The sequence below is a fragment of the Mustelus asterias genome, chromosome 8 (assembly GCF_964213995.1).
Source record: "Mustelus asterias chromosome 8, sMusAst1.hap1.1, whole genome shotgun sequence".
In the NCBI taxonomy this organism is placed as follows: Eukaryota; Metazoa; Chordata; class Chondrichthyes; order Carcharhiniformes; family Triakidae; genus Mustelus; species Mustelus asterias.
The window spans coordinates 72,324,535-72,340,776 of NC_135808.1; the positions used below are offsets into that span (position 1 = coordinate 72,324,535).

General features: G+C 42.7%; 1 long non-coding RNA gene across 1 annotated transcript in view; it reads right to left on the reverse strand.

Annotated features, from left to right (window-relative positions):
* LOC144497901 (uncharacterized) overlaps window positions 1-16,242 on the reverse strand; it is a 76,766-nt gene that overhangs the window by 46,519 nt on the left and 14,005 nt on the right. Inside the window, exon 2 of the long non-coding RNA XR_013498573.1 lies at window positions 14,080-14,168. This is a non-coding gene — a long non-coding RNA (uncharacterized LOC144497901). The remainder of the gene's footprint in view (window positions 1-14,079; window positions 14,169-16,242) is intronic.

The window sequence follows — 16,242 nt, forward strand, 5'->3', positions numbered from 1 at the left end:
GATCTGCACTGCAACTTTGTATAACTACCTAACATCCCTCAATTCCTTTTCTACTCAAATTCAATCGATCCCAATTTTGAAAGCTCCAACTGTCCCAACACCTGCAGCCAGAGGAGAGACTTTCAGATTTCTCCCACCATTTCTACTCATTATGGAAGAGAAAAGGAGGGAGTGCCTTATTTCGATACAACCAGACACCTCAAACACTCCACGGTCACTGTTATTATGCAGACATATGCAGCAGCCAAACTGCACATCACTATGTCCCATAAACAAATATGTCCATGATCAGCTGATTGGGTGACACAGTGGTTAGCACTGCGACCTCACAGTGCCAGGGACCCGGGTTCGATTCCAGGTTTAAGGCACTGTCTGTGTGGAGTCTGCACACTCTCCCCGTGTCTGCGTGGATTTCCTCCGGGTGCTCCGGTTTCCTCCCGCAGTCCGAAAGACGTGCTGGTTAGGTGCATTGGCCATGCTAAATTCTCCCTCAGTGTACCTGAACAGGTGCCGGTGAGTGGCGGCTGGGGGATTTTCACAGTAACTTAATTGCAGTGTTAATGTAAGTCTACTTGTGACACTAATAAATGAACTAAACTTTAAACTGACTGTTTTTTGTGATTTTAGCAAAGGAAGGAATCTCTCAGGACACCTGGAGGAGGTCCCTGCTCTCCTTCCAGAAGTGGTGTGGGATCATTTAATTCTCGCTGGAAGACAGGATCGTGATGTAACATGTTATCTGAAAATCAGCAACTGCAGCCATGCAGCATTCCAAGTGTCAACTTTGATTATGGGCTCAACTCGGTGCAGGGTTCAAGTCCAACACTTCAGACTTGAAGGCAAGTGTGCAAACAGCTGCTTTAGCCTAGTCATCCTCAGTGAGATTTTGGGCCCTTGAATTGTGACTGTATAGAAAGTGTCTCTGATTTTAAAAAAAAACAATTTATCTTGCCCCATCTCCTGGCATTCAGTCTGATTAAAGATGATGATGTGGTTTATTGTATGAAAACCTCATGCGTGCTAATGAAATGACAATGATGAATAAGCAACGTCTGAATGCTCTTTCTCTGAGAATTGTCTCTAAGTAAGCATTTTATAGCTTTGAGTGTAGTAGTAAAGTCATCAGTTTTGTTTTCTGCTGTTGTATCAGGGGAGCACTAAGTTCCACAGACATATTAGGTCATAACCACTTTTAAAGTCAATTCATTGTCTGTCCCAATGTTGGTTGCTTGTCTAAAAACTTCTCGGAAGAGAATAATGAAACAAATGTATTAGTTTTAGCAATTTGCTTATATTTAGTTTTTCTTGGAAATTTTGATTCAACAGTTATCGCTGCGACTCATAATTATGCATTGATTGTTAAAATAGCTAAAAGCGCAGGCTAACTTTTCAGTACACATTTTCAAACAGTTGTCTATAATTGATACGGGTTTAAGTTTTTGCTGAGCCTGGGTTTTTGAAAACCCAGGCAGTGTGGGGATGTTGCTGAGACAGGAGAATTTAGACACAAAGAAAGGGCACATTCAGCGTGAAAGATTGAGTCTAGGCTGTCCTTCTGGGAGGACCATTTGATACCTTGTTTAAAAGTGTCTTTGTGTCAGATCTTTTGAAAATGGCCATGGAACTGGATGGAGCGTTTAAAACCTTCGTCAAGTCCTGATGTTATCATATCACATTTATTGGAGGTAATGTTGGTAATTACTGTACACTGCACACATAAGAGCTTTCTGGCAGACTTACAAGACTTTGCATGCAATTTAATCTTGCATTTGCGAGCCAGTGATGGATGCCAATAGGCTGCCCTGTGCCCACTAAGTACTTGCTGAAAATCTATTTTAAAGTCATTTAATTCCTATTATACCCATTCACTGTTGGACGGCTTTCTCATTTTCTGGGGTACATTACAGCAATAGTTTTGGAAGTTTGTTCAAGTTGATGCGAGCAGCCAATTATTGTGAATGCTAGATTTGTTTATTCTTTCTTAAAAAAAAGATAATCGTTCTTTTGTGAGGAAGTTAATGATGGGGTAGGAGGTGTTCTTGTTATTAAACGATTGTGAATGATATCATAACTCATTGGTGAGAATGTTCCCAGTGAATTACATAGTTTATGGGCTCCTTTGATAAAAGTGGGTCTCGTGTTTAACGTAGGATTTGATTAATAGGTGTTAATTGGCAATTTGTACAAAACCAGGTTTTTTTTTGATAGAGATTCATATTGTGGTTCAGCTGTGATTTCAATGCTCAGTAGAAAAAGAATCTGTTAATATTAGAATCACCTGGGTTCGATTCCCAGCTTGGGTCACTGTCTGTGTGGAGTTTTCACGTTCTCCCCATGTCTACATGGGTTTCCTCTGGGTGCTCTGGTTTCCTCCCACAGTCCAAAGATGTGCAGGTTGGGTGGATTGGCCATGCTAAATTGCCCCTTAGTGTCAGGAGGACTAGTTAGGGTAAATGCATGGGGTTATGGGGATAGGGCTTGGGTGGGATTGTGGTTGGTGCAGACTCGATGGGCCAAATGGCCTCCTTCTGCACTGTAGGATTCTATGATTCTAGAATATTCAAAGGATTAATATTCCAGATCAGAAGTTTCTCAGGCTCATCATTTGCTGTGTCATCCATCACTGACAAACTGAAGCTACAAATGCTTTCTATGGTGCCATTGTTGAAGAATTTTGCCTTGTGTTCAATTTAAAATTTTTCCTACAGGTGAATGTTATGTTTGTGATACTACGCTTATGATGCCCATTATTTAATGGGCAGAGGTTGTGGTATGATAATAATGGATTGGGATCTGACAAATTATTGACAAATGCCATCCCTCGAGTGATTGGGAGAACTTCCTGCTTTTAAAATCAGCTTCCATCATATGAATCACACAAAAAAGTAAACAGATTTTGAACAAATTGCCAATTAACGCATATAAATCAAATGCTCTTGTGTAAAACACAAGGACCCATTGCTATCTATGCAGCCGATAAATTCACTGGGAACATTATCAAAAATAAACAATATCATTCACAATCACTCAGAAAGGAATATCCCCACCCTATTATTAACTTCTTGACAAAGGAACGCAATGATGTTGCAAAAAAGCATTCACAATTTCAGGCTGTTTGCATCAACTATTCGAAATGAAGCATACTTCAAATCTACGCTGTAACATGCCCCAGAAAACAATTCAGAGGGAAAAGTGTAACTGAAAATGTATTATAGCAAATAAATAGCTTCCAGTAATGCCATAAGATCTCTTGCTTCTTGCTGAACTGGAAAATAGAGCCATCGCTGAGACACTTCTTGGGAAAAAGGCCAACTTTGACAATGCAGCATTCCTTCAGTACTGCATCAAAGAGCTATACACACTGCACATACTCACACTGTTCTATAGATGTTGGTGGTTTAAAAGTAAAATGCAGCTATTGTCATGTCCCAGTACATTATGAACTTTCAGTCAATGCATTCAAAAGCCGGACATTCTATTAAAATGGCTGCTGCAAATTGTATGGCCTTGGGCATTGGGAGCTTCAGACAGTACAAGGTCTCAAGTGAATATCTAATTAAATGTGGACATACACAGTTATCCAGGAAATGCACACTTTCCTTTGTTTAAGGATGGATCAGTGAAGCAGGACTATAGAACTTAAGCTAACCTGACTCTGTTTCATCCTGGACAAAAGGAGACATGGAAACTCAGTGGGGGGGAATCTTACCAAAAAATGGCAAAGTGTTGTTTCCGGCAAGGAAACTGGTGTGTTTCTCTCCACAGAAACAGATTGGTTTTCTTACAACACTCTGCCTAAAAAATGGAGGTGGGGGAATGTTTCATACCATCATACAGGGGGGTGGGGTCTCGACATGGCAAAATCCGGCTGCACTGAGATTGGTGTACCATCTTTAAAGGGCGCCCTGATCAGAACATATGTAAATCTTTAGTCCAGCCCACCATAGAGGTCTCAGGGGCTCCCTTTCCCACCCCCAATTGAATTCGGTACTCTTCTTCATGCCCCCCCCCCTTCCTCATCCGATCATCAGTCCCTTCTCCTACTCATTCCTCTCAGTTGGAGCTGGTATCACCTCCCCTACCGCCACCCCCCCCCCCCCCCCCCATACCACCAGCATCCCCTGCTCCTCTGTCCACTCTCAGCCACCATCATTCCCTCCTCCCCCATGGGGCTCCCAATGGGCCCGCCTTTTGACACAGGTTGGCACTTCCAGGTTGGCATCAGCATGGTGACAACCTGTGCTGAGGGGTAGTGCCAGGGGGCATTGCCAGGCCACTGCCTGGCCATGTCCCTCTCCGCTGGGGGTTATACTTTTCACTCTGGCGTGGCATCAGTACAGTGGGGGGTCATTATCTGGTGAAGGGGCAGGTTAAGGATATGGAAATATATTGACATTCATGTAAAACAGGTTCACTTTCATTATGGGCATGAACCTGATGATGTCACCAGCGAGGGGCGAGGAAGATCCGAGATTGTGATCTCACCAGTGAGATTTTCAACTTCTGGATCTTCAGACCCAGCCGGCATTTGCACAGATGGTGAATGTGGGCTCAAGATGAATGTATAAGATGAATGAAAATTGAGCTAATCAACCTTCTATTCTACCATGGTGGTTTCCTCACTCAAATTAGGCTGAGTGAATTTCAAGTTGTCAAATGACAGCACAAGACTTTTGGAATCACCGTACACACCCTGCTTTGTTTGGGGAAAAAAGTACTTTGAACTTGTGTAAGTCACATGATAAGGGAACCATTTTGTTGTCGGTTTTAAAACCAGCAAAAAGCTGCTTGCAGACAGAAAGTTCCACTGCAAGTCATCAAACTAGCTGTAAGCCATTTAAGCAGCCAAGACAATAAACAGCAATACCTTGAAAGTGGGAGATTCTGACAGAGAGATAGAATCCCTAGTCTGTTCCAATTTTAGAATCACCTGAGATCCAACCTCTTGGAAATCTACCCAGAGGAAATCTAACAGCTTACTGACAATCATTTGCTTTACCAAGAACTTAACTTCAATAAAAGCATCAACTTCATCCAAGAAAGTTCAAAACTGTCACGAAAGAGACTAAGATATTCATAAGCTGAATATCTTATGAATCTAATCTTTATGTGGGATTAGTGAGTGCGATGTTGTGTCAAATTCAGGCTAGGTGGATAATAATAAATACCCTTTATTTTTAAACTCTCAAAAAGCTTGCTGCTGGAATTATTTAACTCTGAGGATAAGAAAATATTCACCTCTTCATGAAAACATGCTGATCATGGGCAATGAAAGGAAATGCACAAATCCTGTCCATGACACTATATAACACTGCCCTGAGAGCAATACTGATGAAGAGTTTTACAAAGCAAATCTTATGTGGGTGTGATGGTACAGTAGCTTACACCTCTGTTACAGTCCAAGTCTCTCACACTGCTACATTTGTGAAACAGGATTGTCCAAGCTGGTTATTACCGTTGTATTTATTTTATTATTTGATCCTGGGATGTGAATATCACTAGTAAAGCCAGGGTCATTGCACATTCCCTCTGGCAGGCTCTTCTGGTGCTGCCGAAGGCGACCCCTGCTCTCCGCACCCCATGGCAGTTTTCCTGATGTAGGATGGGTGAGCCACGCAAAATGGCATGGAGTCAGCAGGACTGGAGGATCCCACCAGCGGCCAAAGTTGAGCCACCTCCGTCACCAGAAAATATTTAGGGCGGGATGAAAGGGGGTGGAAAATCACGTCCTACATCTATATCATATTCTTGTTCCATCTGAAACCGTAATTCTCATCGGAGAGGAGCCTTTATAAATGCAGCGCTTACAAGATATTGTTCACTTATTTAATTCCTTCATTATCCATAATATGCCTGTATGTCTTTTGTTTAAATGATAGATGAACTTTTTTAAAAATCTCTTCACGTCGGTTACAAGCTTCAAGAGTTCCTCCAGCACCTTGTCATTTACATCTTCTGAAATATTACTGTTTGAAACTACAATCTAATAATCAGATATCATGAGAAAACAAACCTTAATGTTGTTACTTGCCAATCCTTTCCACATGCAATTGAAATGATCACCAGACAGTAAATTATTGACTTTTAAACAAAACCACACTGATGTTTTTAAGAAAATTGATCAATTTTGTTTGTATATTACCAGCAAACACCATCAGCTATTGGATGGAATTAACAACTTCTTGCTCTGCTCCTCCAGAATGTTGTCCCCTTTCAATCAAAATTATTTGGGGCCAATAGCTTGGTGAAGGAGTGACCTTCATTACTGGACCCTGCTAAGTAACATCCGCTGGCATCTCTTACTTATCTCTTTGTTTGCAGTGAGTTGAGAAACCAAATGCTCAATTTTTATAATGATGATGTATTTGTGTTAGCAAAGATCATGAGTGCCTTCATTTCTACCTTTCAGCAAGCAAATTAATAAATGAGACATGAGGCTCAGGCATGTTTCCACTGAAAGATCTTCCAAATTTCTGCCTGAAAATTTATTTCCTAAAATTGTTTTTCTGACGCTCCTCTGTTTGGGTTTTCTTTTTTCAAAATCATCAAATTATAACTATTGGAACTTTTCAGCAGAGAGTTCGCAACCCCCTCCCCCCACCACTCCCCTCTCCCTTAGCCATCTCACCTCAAAGGTGCAAAATGAACCAGGCATCCCCCGCAATATCTGTGAGGTGAACCTTTTGCCCTTATGCCTACGGGCAGGATTTTCTGGTCCTTGCCGCTGGCAGGATCTTCTGGTGCTGCCGAAGGTGACCCCTGCTCCCCCCACCTCATGGCAGTTTCCCTGACATGGGTGAGCCACGCAAAATGGCATGGACCCCTCAGCAGGCCTGCTGGATCCCACCAGCGGCCAAAGTTGAGCCACCTCCGTCGCTGGAAAATACGTAGGGCGGCGTGAAGGTGGGTGGAAAATCCCACCCTTCATTTATATCACATTCTTGTTCAATCTGAAACCGCAAGTCTCATCGGCAAGGAGCCTTTATAAATGCAGCACTTACAAGATATTGTTCACTTGTTTAATTCCTTTGATTTTTCAAAAATAAAATAATATTTTAATTAGGGTACTAATGCAGTATTAGGGGAACGGGTAGACAAAATGCTGAGCCCACAGGGCAAAGTAGCTTCATCAACAAGAAACGCTGAAATCAGATTGTTGAAGCAGCTTAATTCAGTTCTGATCACCATGTCAGACTCAGCACAGATAGTTGGGCAGCATTTGTTTGCTTTTAATTTGTCCTGCAAATGTCAAAACTTCTCCTCGGTTTCCAAGTCTCTCCTTTTTCCACAACGCGGGTGTGAAATCATGAGTTTAATATTCCAGTTGCAAATTGTCACTATTACAGCCAGTTATTTTTTTTAAAAGGGGCTTAAGTTATCCTTTGAACATTGCACTGAATACTACACTGGTCCCATTGTCTGTAGTGTGAAAGATCCATATCTCGTGAACACCATAGGGGTGAATGAGTTCAGAAATGCTCATTCAGGAACGAACGGAGAATGTGAACGCAGTGTCATCGAGCTCAGTACAGTAACTGCTTATTCTCTCAACATTGATTGGCCAGGCCTTTATTAAATAAAAAGTCCCAAGTGACTTACATGACGTGACCAATTAAATGATGAATCTCATTGGTATTTCCTTTAGTACACATACCCACATCAGCTGACTGTAAAGTTACTAACAATCACCAGCAAAAAAAACTTGTTCTTCTGAATTTTCTTAAATGGCCCAGGGACACTATGTTCTCCCTTGAACCTTCCCAAGCGTGCTAAAGGCCAGCAGTCATTTATATGGGTATACTGCCTGTGACACTAAAAAGCTTTGATCATGTATACTTTTAAATAGGGGGACTTTTGCTCATGCGCCTCTTTGTTGGTGAAACTTTGGAACTCCGTTTGACTGTAATAAATGCAGAAATGGTTCAGCAGACTGCCCATGTATTTTTATGACTCTTAAGGTTCAAAAACTTAGCTCTACAATATTTTCAGTCTTCCTGTGCTAGTGGGAGTGAATATCGCCTTGTCCAATCTCATCATGTCCCAAAGCACTTTTCACGGAAGCATTTCATTCATTGTGGTGTAGTGACGCAGGGAAATGTGGCAGCCATTTTCACACAGCAAGATCCCACAAACAAGCGTTGTGATCAATGCCAAGACAAGGGGCGGGATTCTCCGCTCTCATTCATACCCGCCCCTGCTGCCAGTGAGAATGGAGGATTTGGTGCTCAGCCAAAACTTCGTTCACTGCTGCGGTACTGGAGAATCCCAGCCGCAGGGGAGGTCGGAGGTTTTCGGCGAATGTATTTTACCAGATGTTGGTTGGGGGGGTAAATATTAGGCAGGACACAGGAGGGAACCCCACTATTGTTCATTGAATAAGATCATAGATTTTTTTAATGCCCATCCAAGAAGTAAGACAAGGCCTTGTCTTTTAGATGAAGGTTCAAGCCAACATTTTTGACTCTGCAGCACTGGGCAGAATTCTCCCATCTGGAGACTCCATCCCGTGGCAGGGTGGGAATGTGGAATGTCTCGCATTGTGTGGAGGCCTGTGGGAAAATATGCCAAGTTTTCCGGCCTCAACCCATGTAACTGAATGTTTGGCACTGCTTTCCATGTCAGGGTAGTCCTGATGGTGCATAGTCTGCCATCCTATCCATGTACCATACTGAAAAGGTGCCCAATCTCATTGACCCACTATGGAAGAAAGAAAGTGGATCTCATGAAAATGAAGATAGATCTCTGGGAGCACTCTGAGAACAGAAGATGGAACATCCTCGGGACGCCAAATCTGGAATGTCCAGATCAATCATCCCATCTCAACCTGGGCCCTTGTTACCTTTGTTTAATAAGGAGGGGCCTTTTCACAGATGCTCCCCTCACACCCCCACCCCCCACTGGCTACCAATTGTCATGGATTTACGGGTTCTAGAGTTGCCGATGACCTCCATCCAGACCTCTGGAGGCAGCCCCGGCATTGTTCAGGTGCTTCACGACATGTGCTTGCCACGTTGTTCCAAACATGTTTCGCAACCGTGTGTTTTTCCGTTGATGTTGCAGAGAATCTGACGTGGGCAGTCAGATGTTCATCTGCATTGAATTAGCAGGATGCAAATGAGTTTCACGCTGGCTTCCAGCGGGTTTCCCGATCTGCCATGACAGGCACACTGATGTGAAACTGATTTCTAGGCCTCGCACCATATTTTCCCCCCATGCCCACCATTGAACCCGGCAGCCGAGGCTTGGGAGATTCCCGTCCACTGTCAATAAGATGGAAAACAGTCTCCCACAGGAAGTGATTGAGACATCCCCACATTGATGCTGTTTATTTGACATTATGTGGCACAAACAATTGAGTTGTATGGGACTGAATGTACGCACTGCAAGACTTACTTTTAGCCAGCATGCACCAAGTTAAAAGTTTAACCAAAAAGTAATTTCATGATGGACAGTACTGCATCATCTTTGGCTGAGTTCATTTCTTGCTCAGAGAGTTAGGTTTCCTGTAAGTACTGTAATTGGAGTTTATACCTGACATATTCTGCATACTCTATAATTTTTGGGGCCTAAGGACTTATGTTTATCCTCCTCAGGCTTCCTTTTCTTATTTTAAGTATCAGCAGCTGTGAGGTCTATTGAAAAAGGGATTAGAGGGCAAGATCCACGTCTTTCACCAGACTTTCCCAAAAACTATAATCACGGTTGCGTCAGATGTCAGGCATTAGAGAGCCTTATACACGAGAGGAAAAGAGTTCCAAAACAAAAAGTACTCCTCTCAGAGATGGCTTAGAACTGAGTGTGCTAGCTGACTATTGATTGCGACAACAATGAAAAGCATTACATGAAATGTTGCTTGAGTAAACGCCAGTAACAATGAACCTCTCAGATTCAGGCACATGGCAGGTGCTAATTGATCTTACAACCAATTTCTTCACCTCTCGCCAATCAGGACCAACAGAAAGCCAAATAAAAACATGAATGAGGGAATTGGCCGCATAGTTTGGGGACTGCATGTTCGATTGACTGTGATTGAGACTGAACCCCAATACAAAATGGAGACTCGGAGCAAAGGAATGCGATCAAGTTGGGAGTGATTCCATGTTGTGTCCAATAAGGTTACAGATATATCAGTCGGGTCTCGCTGAATTCTTTATTGCACAGAGCATTTAACGGTTCTACACTGCTGCCAAGGCATGTAAGGGTACATAAACTATTGAGCTGCTGTTGGTGAATTGCTCATGATGAATTCAAGTTGATTATGGTAATGAAGTGAACATCCTAAATTACACCTTTGAAAAAACGATGGTAAAAATTTCATCCTGAGTGTAACCAGCCTGAACTCTGAAGTACTTTTTTTGAAAAGAGTGAGAATCTGGAAAGGTCAGGTAACTTCCTCTTTGCATGGTAGGTCTAGGTGCAGTCCCTGTTTTGAGCGGTTCTTTTGTCTTAACACAACTTCAAGTTAATCAGATTCTCAAGTTTTGCAAATGGTGTCGTTTTACTTGCAATTCGTCAGAACGTATGCAGATGCTTACGCACACTGCAGGCTGGACCTCGCTGTTCAAAAATGCTAAAAGATTTAGTTTTGTTGAGCGTCTTTGATGGTGAAGAGTTAGGCCATTCATCTGTGCTCCTTAGCCGCTGACTTGAGCTGTCAACCTTTCAACTCATCAACCAGAAATGTGATAAGTGTTGGTGATTCTCTGCTGGTCGGGGGCATTCCAAACGGGGGAAAAATTGACAGGTTTCCTAATTACCCACTGCCACACTCACGCAAATATATACACCCCCTACTGGCTGACTCATGTGAATGGAGTTGGCGTTGAAGCTGGGTTACACTTACCTGTACCCCCAGCTGGAAGGTCATGTTCAGCGAAGATTAGAAATGAATGAATTGACAAAATTTATTGAAGCTGAGCAGAAAGCTAAAGTAGAACAAAACCATCGTACCATAAAAGTTGACAGCACAAAAGGTTCAACCCGTCATGTCTGGGCCACTTCTTTATTTCAAGCAATCTGACTTACCCCAATGCCCATTCTGTCTGCTACATCATCTTGAAGTATTTATCTGCTCCTGCCTCACTGCATCCTGTGGCAAAGCATTCTTTGAGGGGCACAGTGGTTAGCATTGCTGCCTCACAGCACCAGGGACCCGGGTTTGATTCCCGGCTTGGGTCACTGTGTGGAGTTTGCACGTTCTCCCCGTGTCTGCGTGGGTTTCCACCGGGTGCTCCAGTTTCCTCCCACAATCCAAAGATGTGCAGGTTAGATGGATTGGCCATGCTAAATTGCTCCTTAGTGTCAGGGTGACTAACTAGGGTAAATGCATGGGGTTATGGGGATAGGGCCTGGATGGGATTGTGGTCGGTGCAGACCCGATGGGCTGAATGGACTTCTTCTGCACTGTAGGATACTATGATTCTATGAATTCTATGATTCCATGCCCTAACAACTCTCTGCATAGGTACATTTCTCCCGACAAGTTGTCTCACTCTTCATGACCACCTTAAATTGACAATCTTTCCTCACTAACTACTCCAGTAGAAGAACAATTGGCTCTAGTCTATTCATCCAGTGAAAATAAACTTTTTTAAATCACCCTTTGGCCTTCTCTGCTGCAGTAGAAGTCACCCCAATATCTCCAGTCTTTCTCCTATAAGTTCCCATCTTGGCCGCATCCTGAGGAATCTAGACAGTTTTGTCATTTTCTTCCTTCAACCAGGCACACCAAAGTTTAGATAATTCCTAGCCAGTGTTCCATATAAATCCATAATCTCACTTTACTCTGTAAAAGCCAAGCTGCTCTCAGTTTTTATATGACTTTGTGAGCATTCAGTGTTGGTAAGAATTATGTATTTGCACCCTTACATCTCTCTGTGTGCCTTCAACTCTTCAGTGTGTGTTTGAGAGCAATCTGTATTAACTGGAGCAAAGTACTTGCTTGCACCGTAGTGTTGAGAATTGTAGATAAAATGTGTTATCTTAGTGCACCTGCTCCCATTTTAATTTTCCCTAAGTACAGATGATGTACTGGTCCTGGATTAGATTTTCATTTTAATCTACTCTGAATAAACCCAATCTCTTTTAATTTACATCGAGGAGTAAACTACTAAATAGTCATTATCTAAAGCTAAATGCCAACTCTAAATCAATGATGTTTCTAGCATTTAAAATGTCTAGCATATAATGAGATGAATAAATCAAACCTTCTCCAGGGTGGGTCCAAGTAATGCTTTTTTTTTATCCCAATTTAATCAAATGGACCAGATTTGGATTAGTTCTGACTTGATCTACTTGGGCCCAGATTTGCGCTCATCCTTAATATTGAGGATCAGGAAGAACATTTGTCAATGAATTAACATGCTTGCGACCTCTTCATTTATTTTAAACATCTGACAGAGACAATTGTCGTATTTAAAGCTGCATCTGTTATACAGCACAGCATTTGTCTGCATTATTCCCGGATACACAAGAAACAAATTTATTTTCAGCCAGTCACATTTAAGTACCTCCAGAGCAACTGTAAAGTCAATTTGAGCCACTTTCATACAAACAATTGATGAATAACCACATCCCCTCCCAACAAAAAAGAGAACCTCACCTAAATGAACCTGGAGGCAGTCTTAAAATGATCTGTTTCTACACAGCCAGAATTGCCTTTTGAAAGAGACAATTGGAACACATTTTGATGAAATTAAGGGCGCATTATCTTAGTTTGCATTCTGTGAACCACGGAGAGGATTGGGTTCAGGAAGGGTTGAAAAGTCAACAGGCTCGGAAAAAAAAACGTGAATCGGTGAAGAAAGGCCCCTCCTGATTAAACAAAGGTAACGAGGGCCCAGGTTGAGATGGGATGATTGATTTGAGCAGTGTGTTACTGCTGTATCTGCCGCTATGAGGAAAGTTGTTTGAACATGCTCAGGAACCTGGACCAAAGGGGGCTTGGAATTGTAAAGTGGATGTCTACACATCCTCTTTCTTTCATGTTTTAAAACATCCTCTTTTGTTTGCCAAGGATTGGAAACTCCCAGCACGGAACAGTGGTCAAAGGCTGAGAATCGCTGTTAAATCAGGAGGACAAAAAAAAACAAGCTTGGGAGGGGGAGGCGGAGTGAGGGGGGGTGGGGGGCGGGGTGGCTGGTGGTGCGGGGGGAAGAAGGCAGCAAGTGGAATCGCCTTGTGAATGAGGAGAGACAGGATGTAAAGCAGCTGGAGGGTGTGAAGCTTGTAAAACGGGATCCTGAACACTTTGTGCATCTTAAAATGGGACACACACAGGATTTACTGGCTGAGAGTTCAGCCATTCTCTGTTCCCAGAGAGCAGGTGAAGTTGCAGCAGTTGGTCCAGATATACTTCAACCACAGAAATATCCAACACCTCTTATACTCCTGTACCTAGAATCTCCACGTCTCTGTATATCAGACTACCTTTAACGATCTGAGTTGTTTCTGGCGACTTAAAATGTTCACGTTTAATGTGGGCAGGATGGATATAAAAGCACGTCTGAAAACATGCTGGGAGACAATGTTTTGAGTGAGCAGGCTGAATATATAAAGGCGAATGTTCTCTTCTCTTTCAAGCTGCAATCTTTCAACATACAGCTTGGAGTCCAATTTAATGTGGCTGTAAAATGAATCCTTTAATAATACTGCCTAAATTGTGTTCCAGAAGGGAGCAAGAGATCAAAAAGTTTCAGCCAGACAGATGTTCAAATGAAAGGTTTTGTTTTTTCATGATTCTAAATAGAAAAGAATGCCGCATGTGGCAGAAGTCCAGGCAGGTGGAATATCTTTCCCTCTCGCTGGAATGCCAGACACCCCCAATGCGTTTTCTTTCGGAGGCGCCCGTGACTCACATCACCTGTTTTATGGCAGACGGTCTGTCTGTTAGACGGTAAATAGCAATTACGGCAGATGCAAAGTAAATAAGAGGGGAATAAGATTCTACCTTCCATTTGCTTTAGCTTTGGGTCAGGAATAAAGGGGCTGAGCTCAGTCAGTTCTTGCTTTTCCAACACAACATACTAATCTGCGTCTGTGCCTCCAGGGCGAGTATGCTGGATAATATGCCCCACTTACTTAATGTGGGACTGACAGTGATGTCCTCGGTCACGTTGCTCTTCTGCTCGACTTAACCGCTGACCCAAACTCATAGCGACTTGAGTGGCCTGGAGGACAAACAAGTGGAATTGCGTGTCAGAACATATTTCTGTAATTTCATCATTTTGAAACCAAGGGTGAAAATAGCATCCCATAAATATTGCAAGCGGGCATTTGTACTTTTGAAGCTGAACGTACAGTCACACTATTGAGCTAGTAATTAGTGTAATGCACAAACTTAAAACCTATGATATTCCAAGCACTTGAGTGCAGCAGTTAATTTTGCAAATGAAGAGTCAAAGACAAAGAGAAAACTGATTCTTGCCTCAGTGTTCAACCAGCACAAAATGGGTTTTTTGTAGTGATTTGAATTTTAGTTCTCAGCGGCCATTGTTGTTCAAAGGAAAATTGTCCTGCTTTCCTCCTCCCTGTGGGATTTTGCTGGCAACAGTGCACTCATATTCATGGAAAAATTCAGTCTATTTGCTTTTGTCTCACTATTAGCTTTCAGGCATGTCTTGACGAGAGCTCAGTGTTGCTTGAGTTGGTGGAGGAGGGGACAGGCAGTCATTTGTCAAGCTCTCTCAACCTTGAAATTTCTGTCAACTCAGCACCATTTGAGGGGCGAGCAAAGGGGAATTGATGATGTCACCCCCGAATCATAATTTCCAGAAATGCTCCCTCTCGATCTGTTTAGATAGGAGGAGTAATAATGAGATTACTGATCCAGAAATGTTATCTTCTGTGTAATTTAATTAAGACAGCCGGCGCTGAAAACATCTGGAAACCTCTGAGAAAACTTGTGGGAGTCCATCAATCAAGTCTTCTCGGGGAAAATCACAAGAATGAGCTAATAAAAGTGGGAATAAATCCCGCCAACCCAGCTTGACTGTGACTGCAGCTAAATCCTCCAACCTGCCGGGCCTCACCTTGATCCCATATCTCCAGTCTCCGCTTTTACTTCAGATTTCCTTGCCTCCATCCCTGGCGTCTCGACTTCGCGAGCCAACATCTCACAGGGCAAAGGCGAGACCCCTGGAGCTTACGGCCACAGTAAAGCCACCCCCTTTTGGGCTGTTTCAGTCTGGGGATGCATTGAGCAGTCAATCAATTCGACAGATGAGGTCAATGAAAGGTTATTTTCATATCCCGCTCCCAGAAATGGAATCCCTTAGGTTCACAGTGCAGTAAGTGGGGAAAATGATTCACTGTAAATAATTAATAACTGGGAGTGGCATCAGATACTTGGAAAAATCCAAGTTTCCTCCCCCTCTGTTAAACAGTCATGTCCACCACACTGTGTTCAATTGCTTCCTTCTGACGAACACCCGTGATGCAACCTCATGCTATGGTCCTCAGGGCAGTGTAGAAAATGGAAGCGTGCTGCTGTTTTGAAAATGCAACTTTGAACATGAAAAATGAGAGCCTGGTGCAAGTTTACTTGTAGGCAGGCTAATGATCAATACCTTTAAAGGCATCCATCCCTAGTTGTCCAGCTACTCTACTCTGACACGGATAACATAACCTTCCACAGTTAACAGCAGTTCTTTGGTTTCTTTCAGAACCACCCAGGTGGCCGACATAACTTTTACGATTCTATGAATGGAATTTTCTAAAACACTCCCAAAAAGATTGTTCATGGCGCTCTTCAGCCTGGTGCTGGAAGTCACCATAAGCGACCTGATCTCGAAATATGGACTTCCAAGTGGTTCAATTTATTGTTTTGGCAGCAGAATGGTGGCACCTAAGAAATATGTCGTCATTGAGTGTTCTTTATGATACCCAGTGATCTCCAGAAAACTGCTTTTACAGATGGTTTATCTGATCCGTTGGGCTCTCCATAGGAAATTCAGGATCATCAGTTTGTAGAAACCCCAAGAGATCTAATTCCAATGGAAGGGCTCTCATTCACGGGCCTACTTTAGTCATAACTCAAAGTTTTGGAAATGAAAGTCTGTTAAGTGTGTTAAATGAGTGTTTTATTGATAGATGGATTTCCTTGAATTCAATGGTTTTCCAGTGAAGCTCCTTTGTTGCTTCAGCGAAATGTCTTTGTTCTGGTGGTTGTCTTTCTCAAAGTCCTCAGGATATTTTTCCTAGGCACCCTGATTACACTGCACAGCTACTTATTATGATGGAAAC